At 47.4% G+C, this 11,479-nt stretch overlaps 1 protein-coding gene across 1 annotated transcript in view; it reads right to left on the reverse strand.

The window, feature by feature from the left end:
• LOC105565953 overlaps window positions 1–10,773 on the reverse strand; it is a 70,989-nt gene extending 60,216 nt beyond the window's left edge. The window contains exon 1 of the mRNA XM_012019573.1: window positions 10,457–10,773. The gene's annotated coding sequence lies outside the window, so the exon portion shown is untranslated. The remainder of the gene's footprint in view (window positions 1–10,456) is intronic.
• Between the last annotated feature and the right edge of the window lie 706 nt (window positions 10,774–11,479).

Consider the following 11,479-nt stretch of genomic DNA (forward strand, 5'->3'; position numbering starts at 1 on the left):
GGTACGACTCGCTTCGACCGGGATCCCGGATTTGCGGGACCGAAACACGTGTTCCGATCGCGCAAGTCCTCGGGTAAGAATGGAGGGCTGACGTAAAGAGGAGGATACAGGGGCGTCCGGTCTTCAAGATCCGTTTAATCATTTCGATAAACCTCGCGTGCGACACGCCGCTACGAGTACGAGGCACCGTGAAGAGCGCGCTGATTATTTATGATGTGCAAACGAATGGGGAGTGGGAGGTGTCTTTGTTACCGTTTCCGTAATGTCGGGGGATGACAAACGAGAGTAATTGACCGACCGCGTCTCGCCGTCGTCATTACGTCAGTTTGTATATGTTAATCCCGGGGATCCCGTTCGCAATATGCGCGGGCTACGTTGAAAACGCCCGGGCGCGGGCTAATCAAAGTGACGACGTAGACGTGAACGCTGATTAACGATTTTCGCGGTGACGGCTATTAGCGATAGTATTGCGGGCTCTTTAATCTAAATTTATTCGCTAAATATTTTCCTTTGCGCGCGCGATTAAAGATTGCGCGATACTAACGAACGGCTTAAGCCGCGATGATTTATTATCCCGATCGCGATACGGCGTATTTCGCTTCTTCCTCCGGCCGCCCGTCTGGCCGCGCCCGCACGTAAAATGTAAATCCCAAAGGAAGCTAATCAAATCGTTACGCTTTACGACTCTGCGAATCACCGATCGTAAAGAAACGCTGCCGCCATTCTCGCTTTGACCCTCTAACTGCGAGCGCTATTTCAATGTTTAAAAGCAAATCTTCGAGATTCGATCATGCGGCCCCCCTCCCCCACCCCCTTTCACCCCCGCATGCCGTCCGTAAAATCAATAGAAGGCGCGAATTTCTGTAAATTTTTCCCTCGTAAAATGTAACGGGCGGAAATCAAACGGTAACCGGCAAACTTGCTCTCTGTCTTCTCGTCTGTTTTAAAGGCCGGAGTAAGGGCAAACAATACCACTGTTCTGCGTAATCCCCGCTCCTTTTGATGCTCGTCAACTCTTCAGAGATTGTTGCTCGTAAATCAGATTATGCGCGTTTTTCGCCGGAACTCGCACGTTCGGCCCGATCGATCACGGGGTTCATTCGCGGAACTAGTTTATCTATTTACGGAGCAATTTACTCATTTACCGCCATTTACCGCCGTTCAATGAAATAACTTTTTCTCCATTGTGCCGACGTTCGTCCGCGATACGTTCACAATGTGTAAAAATCAAATTACTACACTTTTTCCTGGCAGTAAACCGATAGAGGAGTCTAACTGTTACACGTGTGCATTCGACCGAAATACCGTTAAACAAATCCCATATGTTACCTCAGGAAAAAAGCTGTCGGCCTCCCATTCAAGTGAGTCGCTCCGACTCGACGAATTAAATAGAACTACCTTTATTTGACCGTTCCTTGCACTCTTCATTTCAATTCGCGTAATTATCCGTCCCACTTTTCGAAAATACTGTCACTGTCGACGACGATAAGACGATTATCCAAAAGTGGGTTGTGCGGATTAACCGTGCACGCAAGTGACGTAAATAAAGTGTCGAGAGAGAATCGATCGAATGAGTGAGAACAAGATCAGCCCCATTTTTCTCGCATTCGATTTTGGTCGCAAAGTAGGTACCGAACGAAAGGTCTCGTCAAGCTTACGACAGATACGTCAGTCTCAGAGTGTGCCTATTTAACGTTCCAGAGATATCGGGCTTAAAAAATTCTAAAACCGAGTTGGAGTCGACTAGGTTTCCCAATGGTCGATGCTAATGACATCGCATTTTCTATGAACCTAAGTAAGTTTTAGGTGGATTAAGTGAATTGTTATCTGGGGCTCTTTTATTTTCTTCAATCTAACCAATAGCATACAGTCATACAGCACACAAATGTTGAATCAACATTACAACATTGCAGTATTGCATCAATGTTACGAAATGTAGATTCAACGTTGAAGAGATATTGCAAGAACGTCTAATGTCCGCTGAATTGTAACGTCTTGTTAACGTTGCAATTCAACATTCAGAAAACATTGTTAAATTTTATTTAGTTAACGTTGGTCGCGTTTAGCAGAATATTTTTTACAACTGTTGGAAGTGCAGAAATTGAATTATTCCAATCTCAGCTCAGAAGATTTCTGACCGTTGCAAAAAAATATACATGTATTCATTTCATAATTATACATTTTTTAAGTATCTATTTGAGTGTCAAAAATAATAATTTGTTCAAGATTGTTTTAACGTTGCAACAATATAAAGAATTAATGTACAAACATTAACTTAGATTCAACGTAAAGATATTTATTCAACATTCAACATTGCAACGTTTGAGCAACGCCATTTTCCGGCACTGGAACCTTTGGAGTGGATACCATAGGCACACTCTGAGACTGACATATCTGTAATCAGCTTGAAGAGACCTTTCGTTCGGCACCTACTTTGTGACCAAAATCGAACGCGACCCTTGTTCTCACTCTTTCTTTTCCCGACACGGTAAGTTTCGGTCGGCGGAGCTTTCTCGTTAGCATAGCGCGAATATTGCGTCCCCGAAATCCGGATCCTCCCGTGGCGCTATGTATAAAGGCGGCAAATGGCTGTCAAGGGTGCAGTGAGCGGCGCTTAAACGTCGCGCTTGGTGAACTCTTCCACGCAACAACTTATAGCGCTTGCAGCTCTACTCTCTTTTTTAACCGACGTCGTAATGGAAGCGTACACGGAATACTTGTAATTACTTGCAAGAATGTACACGGCGCCGGGGTCGCGTGCAATATAAGTGGTATTACCATGCTGTTTAGTCAGGCGTTACGCGCGAAAGAGGATACAAAGCGACGCGGCAACCTGGATCGTCCGCTCCATCGGCGACGCAGTTAAAAACTTTATCGGCCTGTCGGTTTCACCTACGATCCGCATTAATTTGCACTGATTTGCATTACGGCTTTACTCGCAGCTTTCGACAAACCGAAATTTGCATTAGCCCGGTATCAAAGCGGCGAATAGTGTCGCTCAGCGCGTTTTCGTAATTGGCCGGATTGCCCTTTAGAAATAGCGCGATTCGCGTGGCTCACTGCTCCGCGACGCGAAATCGATTTGACAAATTCGCTCTTCTCTCCTCCTCCCCCCGCGCCTCTCGCCTCACCCCCTGCAGGATTATACTCGTCGGATTGCCGTTAAACCGACTGCCCCCTCGGATTTGAAAAACAGTGCTCGGAAACGACGACGACGGCCACGTCGCCCCGAGCGTAAACCCGTCGCCCGGAGAAATCTGTCGCGATTTACGTTATGTCGCCTCGAAACGCGCCGCTCGGTTCCAGCGAAACGTGACGTCGGGATTAATTCTCAATCTTTTCCTCGGAGGTCGCGCCGTATACGGGAATAATCAGGGTTGAGTACCTGCACGTGTGCAGCGCGTTACGTAAATGGAAATTACGCGTAACACTTCGCCGCGGAGCGCATTAAGGATATAAAAATTTTCCTGTCACTCCCCCCCTTCCTTCCTCGTATTTCTGTTAAATTCGTTTTATTTTCAATTTGTATTTTAATCTTTCCACCTTTGCGTCTAACACGTGTACAATTGTAGAGTTTTAATAATATTACGTGCACAATCGTTTCGAAGGGAATATAAGTTTGGGTGAAATAGAGCGGGACTTTGGAGAACAAAATTTACCTGAGTTATCAGTGCGTAGAACAAATCGTATCTATTCCGACGTATTTAATAAACGTTCTCGTGCGCGGCGTTGACCGAACGTTATTTTAAAAGCGCTGCGTGGCTACGCGAACGCAAATTTCTTTCTCTTTTTTACGAGCGGATAAATTCGACCTTTCCATTAGAAAAAACGCGAATAAACCGTGCGCCGCGCCGTTGAGATCTTTCGCGGGTCAGCGGCGGGGAAAAAAAAAGGGCACTGTAACAATACGAGATAAACGTCATCGGTTTTGTACGCCTCGCGTCTCTCCCGATCCGTATTAATTTACATTACAAATGCGCCGTCGGATTCCGACGAATCAAAGTCCGCGCTACTTGCGACGCGCTCCGGTGTGAGTTAATGGATATAGAGTGGGCATTCGATTCTGCAAGTTGAGCGACTACTATTCAGCCGTGGAGTCTGCTTCTTGATTGGGCACCGCTCGAAATGGGACAAATCGATCTAAGTTTCGTTTCCTATTTACTGTCGTATACACCGCGGTATCAATGGTGTCATCGGTTCCGCGCAAAAATCATATTGCGATAAGCATTCGATAGTGTCTGTGCGAGAAAAATAAATTAACTTCTGAAACCACCCAGTAATAGGGAAGAAGCCCATCGTACGTATCTAATGCGCATCTTTCCGTTTGATGAACTCTTCTTAAATCATTGCGCTACTTTTTAAATATTTTATGAATATGTACATATGTTAAAGTTTTACTCCTGATCATTTTTATATTCCTCGCATTGTATAACTCGATAATAATCTTTTAAAAATGATGTAGACTTGAATTTTTAACGTCATCTTTATTAACGAGAGGTAAACTTCAACGTCGCCAGTAGTAATTAAAAAACTTCAATGATTACTTGACCATGTCTGGCCAATTTTTATGTTTAAACCCACAACGTTTCGACCGTGGTTTGTGGTCCTTTTCAAGTGATAATTGTATCAAAAATTCAATGTGATAAATTGAAGGAACAGATGTTGATTTCACGATAGGCAGTACATGACTATCTTTATTGTTAGTTTTTCTCTCACATCGTTGCACATATTTTTGACGCGTTTAAATTGCTCATTACGTAACAACAACTAATTAAGAACTAAGTGAAATCTATTAGCAGATATGAATATACACGGGGGGGGGGGGGGGAATTTTCTCTTAAAATTTATCCCGAAAAACCCATGTAATCGTGGGGCAACGTGGCATTTTGAAGAACTTTATGAGAGTTTCTTGAAATTTTACCACACATTTTACTAGTAATTAGACTTAGTATACACTTCGAAATCTCTTTAGGTTGCCAGTAATGAAAAACAATAAATAAATCGACCTTAACTGGCACGTGTTTTAAATTTAAAAAATGTACAGCGACGTTTCGACCATGGATTTTGGTCCTTTTCAAGCAATTTTCTTAATAAACAATCGAGCACATGTAATAAGAAGTCAATTAATAAAAGTCCCAAGGTAGTGAGTCATAGTCATAGAATTTTTCTGCAGACGTTAAACGTATGTGGACTACAAAGGCCCGAGAATTGCCGACAAATTTTATAATTATGACTCACTACCTTCGAACTTTTATTAATTGATTGATTATTTATTCAGAAAATTGCTTGAAAAGGACCAAAACCCATGGTCAAAGCGTCGCTCTACATTTTTTGAATTTATTAAACACGTGCCAGTTAAGGTCGACCAAATTTATTTATTGTTTGTACACATTTCACCGGTGAAATGTGTGGTAAAATTTCAAAAACCTCTCATAAAATTCTTCGAAATGCCGCGCTGTTCCAGCAGATTGCCTGATTTTCAGGACAAATTTTAAGAGACAATTCTCTCCGCGTACATAAGTAAACGAAATGTTATCACGTGAATCCGAAGGTTTCCGAACGAAACTGCTTCGAGCGTGTTAATGCAACTTCGTTAATAAGACACTGCCGACGTGTAAGCCAACTATTGCCTGATGGCGCTACGCGTAAGATCGACGAACGTTAAACCGCCTGCCCTGTAGACTAACTAGTTACTTCCAGGTCGAAGTTAACTATCAGACTGGCGTAAGATCAGGAACTTGCAGCAACGCCGGTAACGTTACTTCCGCTCGTCAGATTATTCGATTGTGCGCATATCGAGAGCGACGAGCCGTTCCCCCATTAGGGCGAATTCACACGCGAGAAGTCGCTAGTTTTAGCGCAGCCGGATTTATTTAGAAGTTCTAACGTAATACTGCGACAACACGGTGTCCGTAATACGTCAAATTAAGTCGTAAATGGATCTTCCAAATTTATCCCTAAAACAAACGGGGAAATTTAATCTAACGCATTTACGTTCTGAACGCTTATGAATCCGTACTCCTAAATTGTTGTACGCGCGAACTGCACTTCATAAATGAGACTGCGCCAGTTTCCAAACTTTCGTAATATATACGTCGGTGAAAACAGATTTTGATGTAACAGGCCAGTGTAATTCTGGAAAGAAGGGAAAGAAATGGAATTTATTAACATTTCGTGCATGCCATCGACAGACGGCTCGAATTGTAAATTTGTCAAGCGACATTTTATAATCTCCACGACGGTGGATTTTACCCAGAAATTCGATTACTTTTTCTGTCACGGTGTAAAGAATTTGTAGATGGGAAACAACGTTAGCGCGAGAATTCGCGAATTAGTTTAGAATTGCCTCGCGTGTAAAGATATTTACGATTCGTACGATGATTTTCAAACGCGGAATTGGACTCGCGAAAGGCAATGATTATTAAAAATTGCTCAACATTACGTGCGCGTTTAAAATCGGCAAATTAAAGGGACAGAGCGATATTGTTATCGTACACGATCATTTAATTAACTCTTAGAACTCTGCCGTTTTGTATAAACGGCAATCGCCTTTCGTCGGCCCTTAAATTATGTCGAAAGTATTTCAATCTCGCGCATTCGGAGCACCGAGCGCGCGCGCGTTAGATCTGGACGGCCGCAGCCCGAAGCATTTCGGAAGCAGACGATCGATCTCGCGTCACTGTTACCAGAATCGCTCGTTTCCTTGTACATCCTGTTCCCGAAAGACACATCTCGCGAATACCTCGTTCTTATGCGCGGCGCACGATACGATAAATTCTTTCTGATCTGAGATGTTGAGCCGGAGAAAAACGAAAAACAATCGAAACGAATTGTCGGCTCACGCTGCGCGCGTGCATAAAGTCGTGCGCCAGACAGAAGGTATAGAAAAATTATTCATAAACGCTCGTAATTCTGTTCGAGATCGAACGGGCACGTAAAACTTTTATCGCGCCGTTAAAAAAAATGGGGAGGGGGGGAGATAAAAAATGTTTTTCCACCCCGACTTTGCGGATTTCGCGTAAATTTCGAGAATTTATAATGCAGCGCCGAAATTGGCAGACTTTCGACGAGGGGGCGACGATAGGTCCTCGGCGGGGATACTTAAAGCCGCTTAGAAGATTTCAAAGTTAGCCCTTTAAAGCGACGATGATCGACGAGAGCGCGCGAATCGTTCGGTCGAGGTGGATTCGATCGATCGGAAACGTGCGCGCCGATCTCGTTTGCCGGACCGACCGAAAAGCGTATTAGACGGCACTTTCCAGGAGTGCTTACTAACGACCGCACATATTTGTCGGATTTCGCGTGTTTGATGAATGGAAACTGTGCTCTCTCTATCTAAACCGGAGTTGAACGCGCACGTTGGGCGCGTTCCCCGAGCAACCCGGGCCGCGCACGTTGCGTTTATTATCGCGATTGAGAGCAAAGTTCGTGAAGACGGTCCCGAGTGAATTACGTTTCAAACTAATCACGAACGTGCATAGAGATAACGCGATTATTTTTACTCCCGCTCGCGCCGGGGAGAGCCGGCTGCCCCGGCGTTACAAAGAGCATCGAGAAGGACCGAATTGACTGCCGCGTTAGTAATTAATATAGCGGCGCTATTTGATGCTTGGCCTATTTTATATCTGTCCGTTTATGGTAATAGACGCGAATTAATAGATGCAATAGATGATGCTAATAATAGAATACGATATGATACTATTAATTTCACGATAATGAATTGCGGACGTAATATCATGCATGGACGGGTCTAATTGGATTATGTATTTAGTAAAAATAAACGCGCTTAATAATGGGCGTTAAGCGGCGCGTTGTGCCCGCGGTTAAAGCGGACTATTATGGGTATGTTACTTAAGTCAATAATATCTTATGTGCGCGCGGCGGGTGGAACGAGCGGATGAATACTCTCTTTCTCGAGATATACGCTCATCTCAAGATGCAATTACGGTTCCGGCATTATGAATTTCTTGCCTTTATTCGACGAAGGGTTTCTCGTGTTCAGCCAAGCTCTAGATTATCGATTAAATAGTCAACGAAAAGATTGCCACGCGGGCGAATCGGGAACCCAAATTTTTAACGTAGTCGAAGAAGCGTCGTTTAATGTCTTTGTTTTCGCGATGAAACGAAATATTTCAGTAGGATCGAGAATGGAGAGAAGTAACAGTATCGCTTGTGTGGCCAACGGATAAGGAAACGTGCGTACTAAAACCCCCTGGTAAATTCGTACGTCTCTCCTGTGGCTCAGCAGAAACTGACAGAGAATTGACAGGCTGCGTTAAAAGAGATACATCCGAGAACAAATTCTATCCGAATTTATACCGATCAATGTTGGTTCCCTGCCAACGCCATCCGGTCCTGATCATGACTACAAGAGAGATATGAAATGATAAAGATGTATTGTGCGCTCGTCGCAGCACTTTACCAGAAATGTTTTTGTTCGCTCGAGAAAAGCGCGAGTTGTACAATCACATTTTTCCTTTCCTACTTGATTCCTCACTCTAGATGAAAGAACAACGAATTCCAAGTATTTCGAATAAATTAGGAATAATTGTTTTGTAAAAGGTGAAGTAACCGTTTTCGTAATTTGCCAAGTGTACGATCGCTTACGCATACGTGCCAGGCACAAGTAGCGAGACCAAGAATTTTTCTATATAAAAATAATGGATTGTGTTCTTTGATAAGGAAAACGCTCCTTTAGCATTTACTGCCTTACGAACTATAGAAAATCGGGCTCCTGCCATTAACAGTGTTTTATTTTGCACGTCGACAATTTCAGGTTCTAACGACTCTTACATAAAACGAAACAGATTTAAGTACATCTTTCAAAATAAGCGACTGTAATGCGGCCACTACCGTTACGTAGAAATTTTCAGCGTCGCGAAAGCCCTTTTGACTCCACGGACACTTGCGCAAAGCTCGTTCGTTATTCTCGATAAAAGTGTAATTTTTGAAAATGCTGAGAAGCTCGCGAGAGACCGTTCGATACGCGAGTACTCTATAAAATAATAATAAAATCCGTAAATTTAATTTCCCGCGGTGCCGCTGACACTGAACTGAAGCGTCGACAAATGCATTTCCGCTTCAGATATCGCGTGATCCTTGACTCGCGCGAGCCAGGACAGCGTTAAATCTCGCCGATTAATACACAGTACCGCTGGTACATAACAAATCGTAACGCACGTGTTGCCGAAAGCTGTCGTAGGAGACTCGCTTTCGTACAAGCGGCTTCTACGCGACCGAAGCCTTTTCTTACGTGGGCGATGCCTGACAAATCTCCCCGGATTCCTTCAATCTTTCGCGACGGGGCGCACGCTTCCCCTGCGGCGAGAGAGGATCCGGAGAAGGAAACCGTCTCGTAACCCGAATCGACCACCCCGCCTCAGGCTGCGCCGAGCTCTCGAGCTCTCGAGGAAAGCTCAGGGCGATTACATCGAATTCTTTTCCCCGGAGCAGACCGCCCTATCGCTCGCCCTATCTCGCCGCACACCCTACCCCTCGCCCGACCCTCTCTGCGCCCCCGCGTCCCAAGCCCTTTCGCTCCCCCTTGCCCCCGCGACACACGTAGCCCCGTTTGAGTGTTTACTCGCGTGTTCGAGTTCTGTCAGTATCACACGTCTCGCCCGCCAAACAAATCGATCCCTTTCTCACCCAGTTCGCGTGCACGGGACTTTCGGATCGTGCACGACGCGACGCAACGCGTCAAGGCGCGCTGGAGCGTCGCGACGCGTCGGTCTGACCGACTTGCCCGTCTCCCGGTGTCTCGAAAACCGCGAAAACCGGGCGCGGACGCGCCAAGATCGCTCGCCGGATGCTGTGCGGCCGCGGCGCGAGTCGCGTCGCGCGAACGAACCGGAGAAGTCGGGCTTCCGGCTTCGCAGTCCCCGACGTTTTGCGCGGCGTGTCGATACCTGGACGCAAGCCTAACTTCGTAACAGGCTTTCGCGAGGAATCGAGTTTCGCGTTAACACACGAATACATATTTGACAGATCTGAAGGTTTATCTACATATTATGCAGCTCGAATCGAGACCGCACGCGTTTTTGTCTCATCTCTCGACTCGTTCCGCAAATTACAGTGATCCGAAGGTACTTTTACATCCGGCGTGATCGCGGTGCAGAACACTCGTAAATGATATAAGCGGATCTTGCCCGAGTCTTCAGCCGAGCCGCGGTAATTACATCAAGGCATGGGTCGGTTTCCACGGGGTTCCGTCCCCGAACCCTTTATGGGATTTGAATTGGATCGCGCGCTTACGATCCCCGGCTGTGTAATCCCGCCGCTTCTGTGCTCGGCCCTGAAGGGGCGCGCGGAAGGGCAAACAAAGGCGAGAGCACGTCGGCGAGCACGCTCGCGCGCGCGGCCAGCTGCGCGTTTGGGGGATGAAAAGGGGGAAATGACTCTCGCGCTGGTGGTCGGCGCGCCTTTGACCGCCGACGACCCGCGTCGTGTTACTTACATGTCCAAGGATCGGCCACGTTGAACGCCTCACTTAGGTGTACCAAAGGGGGGTTGGTCTCGGCGCGCGAGCTACGGCGAGCTACGAGCCGGTCGGGACGAGTACGCGCGCGACGCGGACCACGCGTGGCTCCCGGTTGCGACGAGCGCACACGCACGCACGCACGCACGCATGCACGCACGCACGCATTCACACGCACGCAGTCTCGTCGGAATTACGCGGGCGCTCTCGCGGAGTTCACTGCGCACACAATTTCCCGTCGCCGTCGTCGCTCCTCACGCCATGCCGGGCGTTCGTCGTCGTCGTCGTCGTCGTCGTCGTCGTTGTCGTCGTCGTCGGCTCGATCGGCTGCGTGGACATCGTCATCTCGTCGCGCGGCCGCTGGTCCAGCGGCGCGGCCGTCACAGCACGGGTTCTCTCACCGGCAAACGCGTGGAACGACGCGCGTGGATCGTGCACGTCGCGCGACCACTCGGCACGAGCGAACGAATCTGGTATCCCAGGGTTCCGCGACGCGAACGAGCCCTTCCTGCTCGCCGCTGTCACCCGGACGACCGGGTACCCCCTTTTCCGTCGGCCGGCCGGCTGGCTACCAAGGCAGAAAAAGGCCAAGGGTGAGGAAGGGCGAGGGTAGATCAGGGGCTCGCGGAGGCCTGTTTCGCTCTCGTTGCGAGAGCCTCGGGCGTGATTTTTGGACGAAGAGGAGCGAGAGATGAGGTATATTCTCCGTACAGAGCCGTGCGCGACACGGGCCTCGCAGATGTTGGCGAGCACTCTGCACGAGCTCTCTCGGCCGGGGATGCGCGAACGTACGAACGAGCGAGCGAACGAACGAAAGCAGTAGTAGCGGACCGAACGGGGCGGCCAAAACGCATCGGGGAAGGAGTAGGAGAGGGTATATAGGAGTCGGATGCGGCGGCGGCGGCGGCGGCGGCGACGATGGTAGCGATGGAGGAAGGAGAAGGCGGAGAAGGTGGTGGCGGCGAACGAGGGATGGCGAGGGGTGCAAAGCGGCGCGGATGC

Source organism: Vollenhovia emeryi, unplaced genomic scaffold (genome assembly GCF_000949405.1).
Source record: "Vollenhovia emeryi isolate VEMERY1.0 unplaced genomic scaffold, V.emery_V1.0 DF939148.1, whole genome shotgun sequence".
Lineage (NCBI taxonomy): Eukaryota > Metazoa > Arthropoda > Insecta > Hymenoptera > Formicidae > Vollenhovia > Vollenhovia emeryi.